The 21985-nt window shown below is 48.3% G+C and overlaps 1 long non-coding RNA gene across 1 annotated transcript in view; it reads left to right on the top strand.

Annotated features, from left to right (window-relative positions):
* The window catches only part of LOC146404454 (uncharacterized), a 70760-nt gene that overhangs the window by 28430 nt on the left and 20345 nt on the right, over positions 1 to 21985 (top strand). Inside the window, exon 2 of the long non-coding RNA XR_014842591.1 lies at positions 5405 to 5511. This is a non-coding gene — a long non-coding RNA (uncharacterized LOC146404454). The remainder of the gene's footprint in view (positions 1 to 5404; positions 5512 to 21985) is intronic.

Below are 21985 nucleotides of genomic sequence, written 5' to 3'. Positions count from 1 at the left end.
GGGGAAAGAGAGCATTTCAGGGGCCACTCTCATTGGTCTACTTTGAGTCATGTGGGTGTACCTGGACCAATCACTGAGGCTGATATGGGATCCTTCATCTCTGATTGGTCAGATCTGGTCCTGTGCCTATTACTGGTGGGTGATGGGGTGGGGTGATGGAATTATGGGGCCTGAGACCTGGAAAGGGATCATTCCTCCACTGGCAGACCAGAGGTGTGGGCTTGTGTGGGGATGCAGTTTATGGCTTTATATCAATTGTTTTGCGGTGGTGGCTATGGTTGTGTCATTTGACCAGAAAAAAAAGAAGAGGGATTCTAAACAGGCAAAACCAACATAAGACCCCAGTATAATCATGTATGTGTTTATTTTGTTTACTTGTGCTTTGGAAAATAATGTGAGTTTGTGTGAACAAAGGCAGCAGCAGGGATGCCATCTATGTAATGCCCTGGTTATCACTGCACCCTCCTACACTCATGGCAGATGTGGCTAATTCATTGCTAGTCCGCCCAGCCCTCTTTTCTATTGATCCTACGTGGGTTGCCACTGGTCAGTCTGAGTGAGAACTATTTGCCTACCCTGGGATTCGGGGCAGGGAGTCTGATTTTTTTTTCTTCTGTCTTGGATGCCATACCCCTGATCTTTTTCAACCAGAAAGAGATAGATGAAGGGGAGCTGAAGGCAATGGATGATCTCTGATCTCTCCAAAGGAAGACATGAGTCCAAAGTTGCAGAGCCAGAGTTTGAACTGAGGGGTCCTGCACACCAAACTGGGGTGGGTTCTTCCAGCATTAAAAGACCACGCATTGGAGTTGCTGTCGTGGCGCAGCGGTTAATGAATCTGACTAGGAACCATGAGGTTGCAGGTTCGATCCCTGGCCTTGCTCAGTGGGTGAAGGATCCGGCATTGCCGTGAGCTATGGGGTAGGTTGCAGACGCAGCTCGGATCCCGCGTGGCTGTGGCTCTGGTGTAGGCTGGTGGCTACAGCTCGGATTAGACCCCTAGCCTGGGAACCTCCATATGCCATGGGAGCGGCCCTAGAAAAGGCAAAAAGACAAAGAAAAAAAAAAAAAAAAAGACTAAAAGACCAGGCATCAGGTTACTGTATCTAACTCCCATCTTCACTAACCTACTAGCCCTGTATAACCATTTATCTTTGGTAAATTGCTTCATCTCTGTCCACTAATTTCTTCTGTAAAACGCAAGGACCGAAGGGCAATGCAGGCAGAGCACTTAACCCAGCACATACGTAGCACTCAAAAGATGGAAGTTATCTCTAATCATAGATACAGAGGAACCTCTTTCTGGGTGCAGATTACCATCTTCTGCTGTTTTCCAGCTTTCAAGCTCTTATCTTTTTTTTTTTTAATTTAATACAGTTGAGGAAGTGCGAAAATTAAGATAACCAAGTGGTTTAGTGACGACGTTATGTAAAACCATCTCCCTGTGGATCCTCCCAAGCTGTGTCGCGAACAGTATTTGAATTTCCAAAAGTAACTCAGTACACTCTCTTATCTGTGTGGCATGAGGAGGCTGGTTAATCAAATAGACATCAGAGTTAATCAAATACGGAGGTACTGTGGTGGACTGAGTTGGAATTAGCCTTACGAAAAAGAATTGGGATGCAGGCGAAACATAGCCAAAGATGCCTCCAGGGATCCCCGTGGCCCATAAGATCAAACATCTCAGAACCTGGCTCCAAATGCTATTTGGGCACCGGGGCCCCACATGGCCCCTACTCCTGCCTCTCACCCCTGAGCCCTGGGCATCAGGCACACACCTGGCAGCCCATGGCTTTGCTGGTGTCACGCCTGCCCTCTTGGAAGACCTCCACCCCATTGCTTTGCCTTGCTGCACTCCGGGGTCTCCATCTAGAAATGGGCAGAAGCAAGTCCTGGATTTTATCATGGGAACATCGGGAGGGTGATGAGGGGCCATGGGTGTGACTATGCCAGGAAGATGCCTTTACCGGGCTGTAGGTGCTCAGAACACTTCAGCTGAGCCTGGATGTGGGTACCTAGAAACCCTATGACCACACAGTGACCATATGATGAGAGAAGATGGGGGAGGACCCAGAAAATGTTCTCAATCATCCGAGACAACCAGAGCAATTCTATTACAGTGAAAGACCCTGCTCCAGACTCTACTGCTGACAGTGCCAGATGACTCGGGATGTAGAAAAAGAAAGCCTGATCATAGTCATCTCAGGATTCTATCCTACAGGACCTACTCGGGACCGACCTGACTCCTGTACACTGTGATTTGAGTCTGGTTGAGGACCTCAGCCTTGAAAGAGAAAGAGGTAACGTCTACAGGTCAACAATGACCTTTAGAACCTCTTGCCATCCTGTGTCCCTGCTCAGATGTTCTACAGTGCCCTATAAGAGCATTTGAATTTGGACATCCTTTTTTTTTTTTTTTTTTTTTTTTTTTTTTTTTTTGTCTTTTCTAGGGCCGCTTCCCGCGGCATATGGAGGCTCCCAGGCTAGGGGTCTAATCAGAGCTGTAGCCACCAGCCTTCGCCAGAGCCACAGCCACGCGGGATCCGAGCCGCATCTGTGACCTACACCACAGCTCACGGCAACGCCGGATCCTTCACCCACTGAGCAGGGCCAGGGATCGAACCCACAGCCTCATGGTTCCTAGTCAGATTTGTTAACCACTGCGCCATGACGGGAACTCCTGGACTTCCCTTTAGGGCTTTTGTTTATCTAGTTGTTCTAGGACCTCCCTGCTAAGGCCCCATATCTTTCTTGCCTGATGCCTTCTCTGGTCCCTTCTAAGAACCCCTGTTCCCTTCAGGGAATCTTTAGAAGCTAGTTACCCGTCACACGCCTGAAGATGGCATGACTTCCTAAAGATCTCGGCAAGGATGAGCTATTTATAAGCACTGGTTTTGGAGCCAGACTGCTGGCTGTGTGACATTGGAGCAAGGCTTTTAACATCTCTGTGTCTCTATGGCTTCACCTATAAAATAGGAATCATGGCAGCATATATCATGTATGGTGTGGGGAGGATTAAAGGAGATAATTCACATAAAGTGCTTCCCCACCGTGCCCAATAAATATTAGTAGTTATTACAGGCGGAAAACACTCGGGGTATTTTGTCAGTCTGATTGTGTGTGAAGACTGTGGCGTGGGGTTCCCTAGGCACGTGGGAGTCTGTCAAAGACTGTCACCAGCTCAGGTAAGACTGGAGGGGAAGAACTTGACTGTGTTGCAAGCCCACCCTTTGTGTGCCTCCTTCCCCAGGGCTCGCTGGTAACCATGGCAACCCAGCTTACAGGTTGCCAAGTTCAAAACAGTATATTTCCAGGTAAGAAGTTTTGCTGACATCACCCATCCTGATGAGAAGGCAATGAAGGCTGGTGGGTCGTCACCGCCGTCTGTGCCAACCTGAAAACATGAAAGCCTTGGGGCCGTTTCTTTCCGCCCATCTACCGAAATAATGACGGCTAGGCAAAAAGAGCCATTTTTACTAAATGACCAGGGTGGTAACCTTGATTACCCGCTGACGAAGGGAACTGAGCTGGAGCTTTGGAGACTCATGAACTGAGATCCACTCTTTTTTTTTTTTTTTAACTGCAGCATGTGGAAGTTCCTGGGCTAGGAGTTGAATCAGAGCTGCAGCTGCCAGCCTGCATCACAGCCACAGCCATGAGGAATCTGAGCCACATCCGTGGCTCACAGCAACGCCAGATCCTTAGCCCTCTGAGCGAGGCCAGGGGTCGAACTTGCAACCTCATGGATACCACTCAGGTTCTTAACCCACCGAGCCACAGTGGGAAGTCTGAGAGTCACTCTTTACTCAGCGACCTTACTGTGTGACCCCGAGCAGGTAACTTAACTTCTCTGTGCTTCAATTTCTTCATCAGTAAATAGGAATAGCCCAAGGCTCCTCAAATGGTTCTTGTGATGATTATACAAGCTGGTGTATGTGAAACCTCACATAGCCCAGTGCCTGTCACACAGTAGGCCTGCAATAACTGTGCGTTGTGGCTTCTGTTATGTGCTTAGGCCAATTCTATGCCTCTGCTTTCTCTGACCCTTCTGCCAAGAATATCCTTCATGTCAAGTTCGAATCCCTACCTGTTGAAAACACACTCGATTTTTTTCCCTAAGGAAACAACTGCACACAGATTCATTTACAAAGATCTTAATCACGACAGCATTTATAATGACAAAAAATTGCAAGCAATGTAAATATTCAACAATAGAGGATTGATTAAAGAAAGGAAGATATATTCATACAATAGAATATGATTTGCCTGTTTAAAATGATAATGCACATCTGCATTTATTAATACAGAATTGATTACTATATTATAAAATACAAAGTAGATCATAAAAGAATATCCATAGAAGGGCCATATTTTATAGATAGGTAGGTAGGTGAGCCGAGAGATACATCGATATCAAAATATTAATAATTATTGGGTAATTTTCTTGTTAATTTATTTATCACTATCTTCTGTTTTTTTTTTTTTCCCTTTTTCTGCCACACCCATGGCATATGGAAATTCCCAGGCCAGGGATCAAATCTGAGCCGCATCAGCAGCCTACACCACAGCTGTGGCGATGGTGAATCCTTACCCACTGTGCCAGGCTGGGGATCAAACCAGCAACACCGCAGAGACTAGCAGGATCATTAACCCACTGAGCCACAGCAGAACTCTTGTGCCTTGCACATTTTTTAACCACAAATGCATATGCCTTTTAAAAAAGTTGTATTGAAGTATAGCTGATTTACAATGTTGGGTTAATTTCTGCTGTACGGCAAAGAGATTCAGTTATACATTAATATAATTTTTTTCGTATTTTTTTCTGTTATGGTTTAGCACCAGCCATTAAGTATAGTTCCCTGTGCTAGACAGTAGGACTTGGTTGTTTATCCATCGTATATATAAGCTTGCCTCTGTTAATCCCAAACTCCCAATCCTTCCCCCACCCCTTCCCCTTTGGCCACCAAGTCTGTTCTCTAGGTCTGTAAGTCTGTTTGATTTGTGTCAGATTTTAGATTCCACATATAAGTGATATCATATGGTATCTGTCTTTCTCTGTCTGACTTTGCTTAGTATGATAATCTCTGAGAATCTCTAGGTCCATCCATGTTGCTGCAAATGGCATTATTTCATTCTTTTTAATGGGTGAGTAATATTCCATTGTACATAAGTACCTGTACCACATCTTCTTTATTCATTCATCTGTCGATGGACATTTAAGTTGGTTCCATGTTACAAATGTGTATACCTGTGCAATAAAATATCTCTAACATAACCCTAAAGGTAACATTAACATAAATGAAGGTTAGTACCCATTTTCCAAGGTACAGGTCAAATTCCACGTCCACCATGGGCTTCCCTGGATACCTCCAGCTCACGGAGAATTTCCTTTTTCCTTCTGCAGAGTCTGTGCAGTCCTTGGTGCACTCTGAAGACATTTATTGCACCTTACTCTGCCTTGAGCCCACGCCCTGCTTGAGGATACGTTCCTGGGGAGCTTAGTCCCTGCAGGTACCAACCAGTGAATGCATGGATGAATGAGTGAATGCATCCTTCACTCGCCACAACTCTGATGTGACATGTTCTCTTTTGTGAGGCCTTTCTGGGCTCCTTCTCCTGTCTCTCAACCCTTAGGGTGCTGTCCTCTCTAGAACTGGCCAGTCCAATCTAAACTCCTCCTTCCCACTCTCTCTCTTTGGCCATCAGAGGTAGAAGCAGGGGAGCCTGTGCAGAAGTGCATCAGACATAGTCCTGGCCTCAAGGATGTAGGTGGAGGGCGTTCCAATTAGTGGGACCGCAGAAGTGAGTCTGACTAGGAACCATGAGGTTGCAGGTTCGATCCCTGGTCTCGCTCAGTGGGTCAAGGATCTAGCGTGGCCGTGAGCTGTGGTGCAGGTTGCAGACGTGCCCCAGATGTGGCATTGCGGTGGCTGTGGTGTGGGCTGGCAGCTGCAACTCTGATTCGACCCCTAGCCTGGGGACCTCCATATGCCATGGGTGTGGCCCTAAAAACAAAGAATGTAGGTGGAAAAGCAGCAAACCATACCCCAAGCTGTGGGAAAAGGCTTTCCAGGAAGGGGGACATTGTTGGACCTCTCTGGTTTAATGTTTAGTGTGACTCTTGGAAGCAGAGCAACGCAAGAGAAGGTGGTATGATTCTAGGAGCTGCCGGTCTCTCTATGCAACACTCCCCCAAAGGGCTGCATTTTGACAGTTTCTTTAAACAAAATGTGGTGGCATGTTTGGTGCTACCAAAATTGCAGAGTTCTCTTTGTGGCTCGGCAGGTTACGAACCTGACGTGCAAGCTACAATAAGATGTGTCTCTTCCTAGAGTTCCCGTTGTGCGTCGGTGGTTAACGAATCCAACGAGGAACCATGAGGTTGCGGGTTCGATCCCTGGCCTCACTCAGTGAGTTAAGGATCTGACGTTGCCGAGAGCTGTGGTGTGGGTTGCAGACGAGGCTCAGATCCCCAGTTGCTGTGGCTGTGGTGTAGGCCGGTGGCTACAGCTTGGATTCAACCCCTAGCTTGGGAATCTCCATATTCCGCGGGAGCGGCCTAAGAAATGGCAAAAAAAAAAAAAAAAAAAGTGTCTCTTCCCGCCCATGACCATTAAGAAATAGCGTGGCACCTCCTCCATCCTTCTCTTCCTGCTTCCTCTTAAAGGTCGTTTGCTCCAAATGGCACAGGGACGTGATCTAAAAAGCTGCCTGTCCACAACTGATCTTTGCATGACCCATTCAGTGACCTTTATTGTATTAAGCCAAACGGAAAGGTTAGGGCTTATTGGTTACTTCGGCAAAACCTAGCCTAATCTTACTAACCCAGCCTCACCCAATCTCTGCTGTCGTTCAGTAACCTTCATGAGAATATAATTCTGCATTTTACAAGATGATTTTTTTTGTTTTGTTTTGTCTTTTTGCCACTTCTTGGGCTGCTCCCGTGGCATATGGAGGTTCCCAGGCTAGGGGTCCAATCGAAGCTACACCTGCTGGTCTACGCCAGAGCCACAGCAACATGGGATCCGAGCCACGTCTGCAACCTACACCACAGCTCATGGCAACGCCAGATCCTTCACCCACGGAGCGAGGCCAGGGATCGAACCTGCAACCTCATGGTTCCTAGTCGGATTCGTTAACCACTGCGCCACGACGGGAACTCCTACGAGATGATTGTTTGATCCCACTAATGTATAGAATAAATAAATATCTGTGTATAAAAATGGAGAAAGAAATAAGTCTTTACATCACCTGGCCCACTCGGCAGCTGCCTCTAAAAGGCAGGAAAGTCTGGCTCCTCATTAGGCATGTCTCCCTGTCCTTGAGTTTAGCAAAAGGGGATCCATCCAAACTGAATTCATCACCTTCCAGTGATTTCCTCTCGTGCGGGGACAACAGCGTCACTTGGGCTCCAGGATGGATGCGGAGAAAACTTTGCTCCAACAGGCCTTGCTTCCCAACCTGTCTCGCTTCTAATTGTCCATTTATTTCGCTCACAAACAATGTCAATAGCCCCGATGCAGCTTCCATGGAGCAATGCCTGCTCCCCAGGGAAGAGGGCTGAGGGAAGCAGCTGAGTGTGGCCTGAAGGTTTCCATGGTAATTATGCACCACCCACCAGAAGGCTCTGCCCGTTGAAATCCCTCGTTAGCCACCAGCCAGCTAATTAGAGAAGGCTTTTGGCACTTGCGTGTATTCTGGAACCTTTCTTTTGGGGGGGGGGGTTCAGAATGGATGCTCAAGACTTTGGGCAGGCGAAGCCCAGTCTCTTGAACCCCAAGCTCCAGGGAAAGTCACGGGGAAGAAGGGACAGTAATTTATTCCAATGGCCCGTGGAGCAGCAGCCCTCCGACAGCCTTGTCTTGGCATCTGGCAAACACCCAGATGAGTTCATGGCAACCGGCCCAGGGCAGAGGTGTGGGAACCATTCAGGGAGGGAGAGACCCAACCTTTCCACTCCAAGGAAGACCCAGAGAGCACGGGGGACAAAGCCCTGCCTTTGGGAAGAGTGTGGTGGGAGTGGGTTCAAGGACCTGTCACACAGGGCCCTATGTTCAGAAGGATGCTTGGTTAAGTACTCTGCTGTCACTATCGTAAAACACTTCATAATTTTATCATTACTATTTTTTTTTTTTGTCTTTGGTCTTTTTAGGGCCGCACCCGTGTGACACATGGAGGGTCCCAGGCTAGGGGTCAAATTGGAACCAAAGCTGCTATGTCACAGCCACATCATTACCAGATCCAAGCCACGTCTGCGACCTACACTACAGCTCACAGCAAATCCGGATCCCTAACCCACTGAGCGAGGCCAGGTATTGAACCTGCATCCTCATGGATGCTAGTTGGGTTCGTGAACCACTGAGCCACGACAGGAACTCCTAAAACGTTTAATAACTTTAAAATAAGGGGCGCCACGTTCTCTTTTCCCACCGAGCCCCACAGAATCGTTTCGTGGGTCCCAGATGCTCAGGTGGACAGGTGTGCCAAGCACATAAACAGAGGAATATGGAGAAAGGCTCTAAGCACTCAGCTACCCAGGGCTCCCCTGGGCCAGTGGATACTGGGTCCATGATGCTGGGATGAACCTAAGCCGAGCATGGACCCTAGGAGCTCTGGCTCTGGGTCCAAGCTCCAGCTGTGCCAGTCACCCCCTGTGTGTTCTTGGGTGAATGACCCAACCCCTGTGCACCCCATTATCCTTCTCCTTGACATGGAGATGCTAGTTGGGAGGCTCTTCATAGGGTCACGGTAAAGACAGGCCTGTAATTGTGGCTTGATGAACTTTCCCCAATACCCTTCTTATCATCACTGGTACTTCTAGGATTGTCATTACATTTTCATCTTCCTCCGGTTACTGAGTCCCCTGCTAAGTCTCCTGAGGACCCTCTGGGACATCCACGCTGTCCCAGACCTGGTCTCTCAAGAGGGGTGTCCTGCAGAAGGCCAGGGGGAGGCCAAAGCATTGACCCTTCCCTTCTCAATCTTCTCTCCTCCAACGCCTTCCCCTTGTGCAAATTTTAGCCCCGCTCCACTTTTAAACTTTCAGGATCTAGGAGTTCCCGTCATGGCGCAGTGGTGAACGAATCTGACTAGGAACCATCAGGTTGCAGGTTCGATCCCTGGCCTTGCTCAGTGGGTGAAGGATCCAGCGTTGCTGTGGTTCTGGCGTAGGCCGGTGGCTACAGCTCCGATTGGACCCCTAGCCTGGGAACCTCCATATGCCGCAGGAGCGGCTCCAGAAAAGCCAAAAAAACAAAAAAACAAAAAAACACAAAACTTTCAGGATCTAGTTTCACCCTGTAATTGTACCCCTCCCCCCCCCCAGTAGAGGAGAGTGAGGGACCTGCCCAAGTTCACCGGGAGAGTCACCAACAGACCTCTCCAGCCCTCTCCGAGATTTTGTATTTGGCCGGATGGCATTGCTTCATTTCTGCCAGCCTCAGGAAAGTACTCTGCTGTGCTTTCCATTTATAGGATCTGCTCTTTCCTTCCACATTCGCTCGCGTCCCCCAGGATATAGTTATCTCCGGAAAAATCAAGCACCTCTTGAATGGGGGCTGCTCAGAGCGAGACCCCGGGGCTCAACGCATCAGTGGGCAGAAGAAGCTGCTTATCTTAAGCAGCAGCAAGCCGGGTGGGAGCCTGATGGGCAAACAAAAGGAAAAGAAGAGGCTACTGGGGCATGACCTGAACGTGGCTTGTCCTGCCGGGGAAGGGGGGCCCCATTTGGAGGTTGGGGGGAAAAGAGAGACGGGGAAGAGGCACACGGTTCCTCTCGCTCTTGAGAGGGGACAGCGCCTGTGTCCGATTCTCAGAAGAGCCCAGGTTCTGGCATCCAATGGAATTGCGTGTGAATCCCTCTGCTGCTGTTTACTAGCTGTGTGACTTTGAGCTGGTTACTCTCCTTCTGTGAACTTTTTTTTTTTTTTTTTTTGGCTTTTCTAGGGCCGCTCCCGTGGCATATGGAGGTTCCCAGGCTAGGGGTCGAATCGGAGCTGGAGCCACTGGCCTACGCCAGAGCCACAGCAACGCCGGATCCAAGCCGTGTCTGCAACCTACACCACAGCTCACGGCAACACCGGATCCCTAACCCACTGAGCCAGGCCAGGGATGGAACCCGCAACCTCCTGGTTCCTAGTCGGATTCGGTCACCACCACGCCACCACGGGAACTCCTGAACATGTTTTCTTACATGTAAAACAGGGCTAAATAATGTGTGCCTCTCAGGGTTCTGAAGCATTTGAGTGAAATAACCCATGTACAGTAGTGGCCACTCAGACTCAGTAAATGCCCATCATCCTCACGGGCACTGCCATCTTTGCCCTCATCATTGGTGTTGGCCAAGAGCAGTGAGAGCCTTCGGTCTGTCCTCAGCTCTTTCTCCTGATCAAGGGACTGCAAGGGCATTGAAAGACAACAACAATACTCATCAGAGCAATAAAAATAATAATAAAAGAGGGACAGGAGTTCCCGTCGTGGTGCAGTGGTTAACGAATCCGACTAGGAACCATGAGGTGGCGGGTTCCATCCCTGGCCTTGCTCAGTGGGTGAAGGATCCGGCGTTGCCATGAGCTGTGGTGTAGGTTGCAGATGCGGCTCGGATCTGGCGTTGCTGTGGCTGTGGCGTAGGCCGGCGGCTACAGCTCCGATTCAACCCCTAGCCTGGGAACTTCCATATGCCACAGGGGCGGCCCTAGAAAAGCCAAAAAAAAAAGAGGGACAGCCTCACTCTGGTCCAGAGGGCATAGCTGGCATCGCCACGTTTGTCTTCCCATTTCGCTTTCACAGCCTGCGAGGCACGTGGTATGGGGGGGCACCCCCATTTTACTGATGAAGCCTCAGAGCGCCCCCCAGATGAAGGGACTTGCCTGGCGTCCCTAGCTATGCCTCTGATTGGGGGCTCACGCTGGATCTGCCCCAGCTTGGTGGCAGTGAAGGCAGCCAGGACAGACTTAGAGTCGGTGGTCTCTGGAGACCCTGCTTCTCTCAGACAGGGACGAAGAGGACACGGCAAGGGAAAGTGAGTGAACAGTGGCAGGAAAATGAATCGGGGAGAGGGGAGGCACTGCCTGCCATTAATCATCATGAAGAATAGGTCCCGGAGAGCTGCCTTGGGCTCCGCGGTGATTAATGACCTTTTTAATTTTCCTGCGCATCGTCCCAATTATGCAGGGCGCTGAGGGAGGCCCCACCTTCCCTGGGGAGGCAGGGAGGTCTGGGCAATGCCCTGGGGCAAGGCGGAGAGGAGGGCTCTGGGGAGACCCTGAGCTGTTTTCCCAAAGACCTTGGGCCCAGAGAGCGGGACTTGGAGGAGCTGCAGATCCCATCCCAGAGCTTGGCAGGATACGGAGCCAGGGAAAGACAGCGCCCCCCCCCCCATCTCTGTCAAGGCTGGTGATAGGTACCGCTGTCTGCCCTCAAACTATTCTGTCGCAAAGAAAGAGAATCAATTTCTTACCAACTCAACTAATTTTCTCTTTTGAGTTCTCATTGGTAGAATCTTCACCTGAGTTGGGTCCAAGTTCTGGATGTCAGAGACATAGGCTAAGCGCCTTGGACAACCGGCTACTTGAGATTCTCTGCCAGGTGGGCAGGTATTTCCTGGTCCATCCATCCTCTGGCCCGACCCTCAGCCATGGGTGTCAACGGGAGTGGGAGGTTTCTCCGAGCCTGACCCTTTGCTGAGAAACCTCACACCGGTGTTCACAGCCATGGCTCCCTCTGTGCATCAGGGAGCAATGGGATTTTGAAAAGGCTGCCTCTGGTCCCAACTGCCAAGATGGATCTCCAGAACTTTCTGTGGTCTCCGGTCCTCCAAACTCATGTTCTACTGAGGGTCAGGGCACAGGGGCTGCCGAAGAGCTACGTTCCTCTCTCTCGTGGCGCCGCTCCTTATCCCGGCCCAGGGCAAGGCACAGTGCATTGACCATCCTTCCTGGCTCCTTAGATTCTGCCGATATCATCAGTCTTCTAAATTCTGCCAATATAACCAGTCTTCCAAATTCTCCCTCTCCAGTAATCTGTTTGCCAACCTGAGGCATTAAATGCAATACTAAGCACCCCCCACTTCCTCTCCCTCTTCCTCCCTACCTCGTCTCTCTCCTTTATTTTTTTTTTATTTTTATTTTTTGTCTTTTTGGGGCTGCACCCATAGCATAAGGAAGTTCCCAGGCTAGGGGTGGAATCAGCGCTGCAGCTGCCAGGCTACACCACAGCCACAGCCATGCGGGATCCGAGCTGCGTCTGTAAGTCACAGCTCACAGCAACACCAGATCTTAACCCACTGAGCAAGGCCAGGGATCAAACCCACATCCTCAGGGATCCTGGCCGGGTTCGTTACCACTGAGCCACGACGGGAACGCCTCTCTCCTTTAATTGTGAGAAGTAAGGAAAGTTAAATTGCAGGATGGAAGAGACATCTGGGGAGACTCGATGGTTAATATCTCATAAATATCATCCTACCACATGCCCAGGATGCTATGGAGAGGCTCCGAAGAAGGCAGGAGCACGTTCTAAAGGGAAATCAATAAAATTGTTCATGCAGAGAGCCATGTTTCTTCATTATTAAGAGCACAGGCTTGAGAGTCTGACAGATCTTGTTTCTGTCCCAGACCCCAGCTTGCTCCTGTGTGACCTCAACAGCCTCATCCATAAACTGGGGAGAAACAAAGCTGCTGGAGGATCGGCTGGACAGTGTGTGCGGAAGGACTTTGCCAAGTCCTCTCTCTGTACCCAGGAAAAGGACAGCGTCAGTTAGTTGGAGACAGGAGGAGAGAGAGCAGGTGAGCAGGTGAGAGAAGATGACTAAAATTGGGGGAAGAAGCACGCAGAGTAGAGAGAGAGGATGGGGTCCCCCCAGAGGCCAGGAAGAGACATCCAGGAGACAGAAAGGAAGGGACCAGATCTGGAATAAATAAGGGAAGAGTGGCAGCTGGGTTTGAATTGCTGCCTTGTGGACCTGTGGACACGTGCGGGGGGAAGCCAGTGTCACCAGCAAAGTGCCCTGGCTAAGAAATCTCTAAGGAAAAAGGGTGGTGACTCTCTTGCTCTCTCTCGCTCGCTCGCTCTCTCTGTCACACACACACACACACACACACACACACACACAGGCACACGCACAGTCAATGCGGAGACAGCTTCTCAAGGCGTCACAAACCCATCTCGCTTTCTGGAAGTTTCTCTGCACCAGGGGTGGACCAGCCTGGGTGGGCCGAGCTAAGCCTGAAGCCAGGAAACTGGCTACAGCAACGGTCCTCAGACTTCAGAATGCACACACATTACCTGGGGACCGGGTCACAAGGCAGCTGTGGAGTCAGCAGTGCTGGGGTGGTCTGTCCAACAGGCTGCACGGGATGCCCCTGTCGCTGGGCAGCGGCCCGGACCGCAGGGGGCGAGGGGCTCTGAACGACCTGAAGGAGATGGCGTCACTCCAGGAATTCGAGGGGCTCCTGATCAATATGAGTCCTGGGGGCGGGAGTAGGGAATAAGGGCCTGTTCCTTCCCCTACAGTCCTCTGCGCGAATCTCTTTGTAACCTGTCCCTCCACGTTTTGCTAATTTATAAAGTGGAGAGAAATCAAGAAATCCTGTCTGTCATTTAAACTCAAGAGGTGGCTTAGCAGCAGGGAGCTGGTTTTTATGCCTCGGGGCTATGAGACAGCCAGCATCCCTCCGTCCTCCTCTCTTCTGGCGACTTCGGCCGGCTGGAAAACCACCGAGCAGCTACGACCCCCTCTCCTGTACTTCCTGGTTTTCAGTCTTCCCCAGTCAATGCCCCCATGCACGCATGCGCACGCACGCACGCAACGCATGCGCGCGCACGCCCTGCTCCACAGTGGAAACGCATGCATTTATTTGACTGCCTCAAATCAGAGCCAAACTCCTTACCGCCGTCCTCCAAGGCCCAGGATGATCCAGAGCCTGCCATTCTTTTGTTCACGTCTTCGTGGCTCTCTTTTTTGCCCCCTTGCTAGGTTCCAGCCATACCTGTTCCTTTCTCTTACTCTAAGGCAGGGTTTTTTCAAACCTGGCTGCAGTTTAGCATCACTGGGTGTGGGGGGCATAGAGGCAGTTTCTAAAATATGTAAATTCCCGGGACAAAAACCCCAGACCCATGAGATGACAGTGTCTTGGAGATGAGAACCGTTATCAGCAAGTTATAAATCCTCCCCAAGACATTCCAGTGGGCAGCCAAGGTTGAGAATTATTTACAGCTCTGAAGTTCAAGAGAATTCTGCTCTCACTACCTAGCTTCCTCTTCCTCTGTCCCCGGTCCTTTGTGCATTGGCTTCATCTCATTTGTTGGGTTTCAACCCAAGTGACTGACTCCTCTACCATGAGGCCTTCCATAGACACCTGATCTAAAGCCATAATTTCTCTTACTTCTTTCTTGGAACTTGTAGCAATCTGTAATTCTCTTGTTTACTCATATGTTTGTTTATTCTTTGCGCCCTTCACTGCAGTGGTAGCCCTATGATGCCAAGAACACATCCTAGTTGTATTGCCACCGTACCCATCACAGCGTTTGACCCATAGTTGGGGCTGAGCACGTTGTTGATAAAAGAATGGAAGGTCAAGCAGACTTCGAAGAGCCTTCTGTGTAAGGCACCCAGATGTTAGGACTTAGTTTCATACCTATTCCCTAGAATTACACTGAGGAATGTCTGAGCCTCTGGAAAGACATTTCCCATATGACTGCATCCCTTTTTTTTTTTTTTTTTTTTACATCCCACTGTTTCTCCTTAGCCTGGAGTGCCCATTTTCTGGAGATTTCTCTTCTAAATCTTCCAGCTCAATGCCCCTACCCTGCTCTCCTTAGAAGCACTGCTCTTCCAAATAGAAGGACAAAGTTTGCTCTTTCAGTGTTTCCCCCTTCTTATAGCTTCATACTTTGGAACTCAGCCAGGCATTAAGGTCAACTCAAGACTCGCCTCTGCTGAATTTGGTAGCTCCCGATGAGGAGGGAGGGTGTTGGATCCAATAAGAAGAGATGGTGGTGGATGCTCCGATTCTAATTCGGTGTCCAGTGGTGGATTTTCTCCCTAGTTCCCTGGGAAGCATTCACTTTCACCCAAACCAACATTCATCTCTCCCAGAGCAAAAACACAGTAATAGTTTCACAGGAGGAATTCATCTTTCCCCTGTTGGCATAACAAGAACCAATAAGGACTGTCCCTTCCTTCGCTAAGCAATAACCCCGTCCAACTACCATTCTGGGGACCACTCACTTGTGAGCTGGGATTACAGTATCAGAGACACAATCAAACATGCATTGCTCTTTCTTACCCTTCCAGGGAACGAGGTGTGACACTCCTAAATCTCTCACCAGCAACTTCTCTGTTCATCCTTCATTCCAGTCTAGCAGCTCTTCTCGAACATTCCATCTCCTCTCTTTCCCAACATGAGAAAAATAATATTGCTCTGGTGAGATTCATTCTCAGTAGAAATGACTGGCTGCTGAAAAAAAGGAAAGCCTCTTCAGAGTATGAGCTGATGGCCATGAAATCCCAGGCAGGGGACCCAGGTGCTCAGCTAAAACACCCAAAAGTGTTGGCTATTTTTACCGCTTCTGCTGCTTCTATTTCTGCTACCACTATTGCGTGCATCCCTAGTTCCCAGAAAAATACATCAGTCATTTGAGGAATGCTTGCTGGATAAACAAGAGTATGAAGGGGGAAGCCAGAATTTCTCTTAATACCGTGCCACAGCTCTCCCACATTTCACAGATAAGAAACACTGCTCTGGGAATTCCCATGTGGCACAGTGGTTAACGAATCTGACTAGGAACCATGAGGTTGCAGGTTGGATCCCCGGCCTTGTTCAGGGGGTTAAGGATCTGGTGTTGCCATGAGCTGTGGTGCAGGTCCCAGATGCAGCTCGGATCCCACGTTGCTCGGATCCCGGTTGGACCCCTAGCCTGGGAACCTCCACATGCTGCGGGAGCAGCCCTAGAAAGGGCAGAAAAATCAAAATAAAATTAAAAAAAGAAACACTGCTCTGATGATAGGGCATCTCCTGAGTTCTGATCCCTGGCCACTGGGCTAGTAATTTCCCTGCAGCATGCCTGCTCAGCCTTTTAAGCTCAGAGATGCCAACATTCCATCCCACTGCCTGGGACGCTATTTACACAAGCACACAGCCATTAAAAGGGCTCCAAAATGTATTTGCAGAAATCAGCTTGCTGGCATGGATAACGAAATGCTGAGTCAGAGCTCGAGAGTTCCCAAAAAGGTCGATTCTCTCAAGATGGCATTTTTAGAGAATAAAGATAAGGTACGCCGACACTCAGAATTCCACTTGCACGTGTTCAGGATGGAGGCGAGTCATTCCGTGGTAGCCTGAGTGCAAAAGCAATGGTGTTTGTATTAGAATAAGCTTGTGGACAAAGATCTTCTTTCCGGATTGAACAAATAAGATAAAATACCTTTTTGGCAAATGCAGAGGGTTAGCCCAACTCACCCTTTGGGGGAAAAAAAGAAAAGAAAAAAAAAAGGGTTTCCATCTCGTTATTTTTATTCTGACTTGTAAAGAACAGTGATATCCAACCAAAAGGGAAAATAAGTAATTGCTTTTATTAATGGAGTGGTTGCCGTGCACCAGGGTCTGTGCCAAAAGCATTACGTTGATTATCTCAATTGCATTAACTTCTTTAGTGTTTACAGAGAGGTTGAACTATGCAGAGATTTCCCCCCAACAGGAGTTCCTGTCGTGGCGCAGTGGTTAACGAATCCAACTGGGAACCATGAGGTTGCGGGTTCAATCCCTGGCCTCGCTCAGTAGGTTAAGGATCCAGCGTGGCCACGAGCTGTGGTGTAGGTCGCAGATGTGGCTCGGATCCCACGTTGCTGTGGCTCTGGTGTAGGCCGGTGGCTACAGCTCCGATTCGACCCCTAGCCTGGGAACCTCCATATGCCGCAAGAAGTGGCCAAAAAAAAAAAAAAAGAGGATTCCCCCCAAAAGAGAACTAAAAGCTGAGTTCGAACCTCAGGTCTGCCTGCCTCCAAGAAACCATCCTCTAACCTGATCCATCCTTGTACTTGGAGGAGATGAGCCTCTCTTACCGGGGGGGGGGGAAAAAGTATTGATTCAAATCACGGACATGGGAGCTCTGGCTTCCTTCACCACACAGCTCATTCCATAAAGTGAGGCTTAACCAGCAACAGCAGCAGGAGAGGAAAAAGAAAGGGAAAAAAACAAAAAGCTACAATGGAGGGAGTTCCTGATGTGGCTCAGCGGTAACGAACCCTACTAATATCCATGAGGACGCGAGGTCAATCCCTGGCCTTGATCAGTGGGTTAAGGATCCGGCATTGCCGTGAGCTGTGGTGTAGTGTAGGTCATGGACAAGGGTCAGATCCTGCATTGCTGTGGCTGTGGTGTAGGCTGGCAACTGTAGCTCTGATTCAACCTCTAGCCCGGGAACTTCCATATGGGGCAGGTGCGGCCCTAAAAAAAAAAAAAAAAAAAAAAAAAAAAAAAAGCTACAATGCAGCCATTCTTTTCCTTCAATGGCTCAAGAACTAGAAATGAGATCAGGAGTTCTCTTGTAACGGTGGTTTAAGGATTTGGCATTGTCGATGCAGCAGCTTGGGTGCAGTTTTGATCCCTAACCAAGGAACTTCCGCATGCCGCAGGTGCAGCCAAAAGGATGGAAGGAAGGAAGGAAGGAAAGAAGGAAGGAAGAAAGGAAGGAAGAAAGGGAATCAAAATCCCTTTGAAGGAGCCTATTGTTGAACAAAACTAGATAATGCTCCTGCAGAAGTAGAATAAAAATCAAGATGAAGTTAAATGGAGATTTTAAAACACCTAAGGATCAATAAGAAAAAAAAAAATCTCATGTATCTACTAGGGATTTGCATTTCTCATTAATTCAACAAAGATTTATTGTTTCCTATTCTGTGCCTACTCTGGGTACTGGGGATCCATCTGTAAATAGAACAAATTTAAAAATTATGTCTTTAGGAAGCTTACACTCCAGCAGAGGAATATAGACAATCAAACACTGAAAGCAAATACAGTTATATGCTATGGTAAAAGGTGATACATAATACATAAAAAACAAGGAATAAGGATTGCTAGCAGAGGAGGGATGATATTTTAGCCAATACTCAGAGATGGTGCAGGGACAAGCCGTGCAGATCGAGGGAATGAGTATTCTGGTTGGAAGCAGCAAGTGCAAAGGCCCTGAGGCAGAAACGTGGCTGACAGAATGAAGACAGGCCAGGAGATGCGTGTAGCTGGAGAGGAGCAAAGGAAGTGAAAACGGACAGAAGGTGACATCTAGCAGCTCATGAGGACAAAACCACACAGGGTTTGGGAAAGCTGTTATGAGCCCTGCAGGTTTTTCCTCTGGGAAGCCATTTGATGGCTTTGAGTAGAGGCATGAGCATAAGCTGATGTGTGGTCAGCAGCTCAGAAGGAGACGTCTTAGGAAGCTGTGTAGATGGTCAAACCATACAGGTGAGAGATGCTGGGGCTTGGAGCGGTGTTGTCAGCAGAAAAGTAGAAAGAAGTGGTCAGATTCCGGAGAGCTGGTGAAGGCAGAACGAGCACGATTCCCTGGTGGTTTGTAAGCACAGTGTGTGTGTGTGTGTGTGTGTGTGTGTGTGTGTGTGTGTGTGTGTGTGTGTGTGTGTGTGTGTGAGCAAGATCATTTTCCCTCCTTCTCAGGGCCTCTTGTGCCTTGGGATAGCCCTTCATCATAGAACGAAGCCATCACGATCAAGAAGCCATGTACAAGTTCCATCGGAACTATGTAGACGGAACTGTAATTTTTTCACTGAGTTTTATTCATAATATATTTAATCCTGTAAGTCCACACCTTCTGATTTAGTGAGAAGGGTTGCTGAAGAGGAGCTTAGGACTACATGGATAAAATTCATATAGATGAGTAATAGTTTACATGAATTATGTATGTATTTTATGTATAATATATATGAATTTCTTAACATTCATGTATAGGAATTATATATAATACTATATTACAGGAGTTCCCGTCGTGGTGCAGTGGTGAATGAATCCGACTAGGAACCATGAGGTTGCAGGTTCGATCCCTGGCCTCGCTCAGTGGGTGAAGGATCCGGCGTTGCTGTGAGCTGTGGTGTAGGTGGCAGATGCAGCTCGGATCCCGCATTGCTGTGGCTCTGGCGTAGAACAGCAGCTACAGCTCTGATTAGATCCCTAGCCTGGGAGGGGCCATATGCCGAGGGAGCGGCCCAAGAAAAGGCAAAAAGACTAAATACATACATAAATAAAATAATAATAATACTATATTACAGGTATTACACTATAATAATATACCACATGTTATATGTGTGTATTATATATAATGCATATATAATCCATATGTATGAATTTCTCAAAATTTTGGCCTGAGATGCCAGAGAAGTGGATTGCCATTCATTGAGATAAGGGTGATCCTGGGTCGAGCAATTTTAGGGGAAAAAAATCAAGAGGTCTGCTTTGGACATGTTACACTTGAGACTCCTACACAATTATTTCAGGGGGCAGCTTGAAGGTACATGTAAAGACACAAATCTGTGTTCAGCAGGCGGGTCTAACCACACCAGGAATCCGGGGCCCACCTCTCCTTTTTTCCTGTCCTATGGCTTTCGTTAACATGTGTGGGCTGTTGCAGCCAAAATCTATAGCTCTCGTTCAGACGAGTCTGACTCCAGATTCATGGAGTCAGTGATGAGATTGATGTCTCTATCTGGATACCAACTGAAATGGCCAAGGAACTCTTAATTGTTCAGCCTTCCCAACTTCAGAAATGACACCACTACCTCTTGAGGTTTTCTCTCTTTCTTTCTTTCTTTTTTTTTTTTTTTGGTCTTTTTAGGGCTGCACCCATGACCTCTGGAGGTTCCCAGGCTAAGGGTCAAATCAGAGCTCCACCACAGCCACCAAAATGTGGGGTCAGAGCCATATCTGTGACCTACACCACAGCTCACAGCAACACCAGATCCTTAACCCGCTGATCAAGGCCTGGAATCGAACCCGCATCCTCATGGATAAGAGTCGGATTAGTTTCCACTGTGCACAACGGGAACTCCCTCTCTTTCTTTATTTCTTTTTTCTTTTCTTTCCTTTTTTCTGGCTGTGCCCAAGCCATGTGCAACATGTGAATGTTCCCAGGCCAGGGATCGAACCCGTGCCACCAGCACCTGAGCTGCTGTAGCGACAACACTTAACCCACAAAGCCACAAGGGAACTAACTCCTCCCTGGGTAAACTTTATTTATTTTTTTTTTGTTTTTTTATTTTTTAATTTAATTTAATTTAATTTAATTTTGTCTTTTTGCCTTTTCTAGGGCCACTTCCCAAGGCATATGGAGGTTCCCAGGCTAGGGGTCCAATCGGAGCTGTAGCCCCTGGCCTACTCAGGAACCGAGCCACATCCACGACCTACGCCACAACTCATGGCAACGCCGGATCCTTAATCCACTGAGCAAGGCCAGGGATCGAACCCGCAACCTCATGGTTCCTAGTCAGATTCGTTAACCACTGCGCCACGATGGGAACTCCTATCCCCATCTCTTCTTCATCAAATTTATCACTATCGCAGAATGAGCCTATTTAATTTGAATTTTTTGTTGAAGTGTAGTTGATTGGCGATGTTATGTTCGTTTCAGCGGTACAGCAAAGGCCTATTTAATTTTTTCACCACCTTGTGTATTTTCAACCCTTCCCCACCTGAGTCTGACATTCATGTGAGCTGTCTCATTCAGCACTGTATGCTCAGTTCCTCATTTGTGCTTGGCACATAGGAGGCACAGGAGAAATGCCTAGCTAATGAATGGATGAAAAAAATTTTTTTGATGTACTGGGCCCAGGTTAAAGATCTATCCAGGAGTTCCCATTGTGGCTCAGCAGGTTAAGGGCCTGACACTGTCTCTGTGAGAATGTGGGCCAGATCCCTGGCCTTGCTCAGTGGGTTAAGGATCCAGTGTTGCCATAGCTGCAATGTCGGTTGCCAATGTGGCTCGGATCTGGTGTTGCTGTGGCGGCTGCGGCACAGGCCTCAGCTGCAGCTCCAGTGAGACCCCCTAGCCGCAGAACTTCCATGTGCTGCAGGTACAGCTGTAAAAATACAAAAAAAAAAAAAAAATCTACACAGATTATGTAGTTGTTGAAAAGGTTCTTTTGGGAAGAAAAAATTCAAGGGCTAGTTCATCTTCTAAACTGTATTCACTCCAGGGAGTTCTGGTTGTGGCTCAGTGAGTTAAGAACCCAACCTCGTGTCCATGGGGATAAAGATTCGATCCCTGGCCTCACTCATGGTTAAAGATCCAGCATTGCTGCAACCTGCAGCATAGGTCGAAGATGCCGTTTGGATCCTGTGTGGCTGGAGCTGGGGCTTAGGCCTGCAGCTGCAGCTCCGATTTGACCCCTAGCCCAGGGACTTCCATATGCTGCATGTGGGGCTATAAAAAAAAAAAAAAAAAAAAAAAAAAAAAAAAAACCTATATTCACTCCATCTCTTCAATTAAAGAAAACCTAGATGGCTGTTCCATAAGAAATATGTCCTTCACCGTGGATTGCTAACTAAATTAAGAGCCAGCGTCAGGAAGGGTCTATCCAAAAAATTTTGTCTTCAACATCCTCTCTAAATTTGTCTTAAAAGCACAATCTTTAAAATGAGGGCAAATACCACTAGACCAGACAGAGCGAGAGCCTAACAAAATTTTGATTGCAGAGTTCCCGTCGTGGCGCAGTGGTTAACAAATCCGACTAGGAACCATGAGGTTGTGGGTTCGATCCCTGGCCTCGCTTAGTGGGTGAAGGATCCGGCATTGCCGTGAGCTGTGGTGTAGGTTACAGACGAGGTTTGGATCTGGCATTGCTGTGGACTGGCATAGGCTGGTGGCTACAGCTCTGATTCGACCCCTCGCCTGGGAACCGCCATATGCCGTGGGAGTGGCCCTAGAAAAGGGCAAAAAGACAAAAAAAAAAAAAATTTTTTTTTGATTGCACTTGTTTTATTTG

The sequence above is a fragment of the Sus scrofa genome, chromosome 3, assembly GCF_054392235.1.
Source record: "Sus scrofa isolate SSC_HxYL_T2T_F1_AM1 chromosome 3, Sscrofa_HxYL_maternal_Yorkshire_Landrace_v2.0, whole genome shotgun sequence".
Taxonomy (NCBI): domain Eukaryota; kingdom Metazoa; phylum Chordata; class Mammalia; order Artiodactyla; family Suidae; genus Sus; species Sus scrofa.
This window is presented reverse-complemented; position numbering and strand designations above follow the sequence as displayed.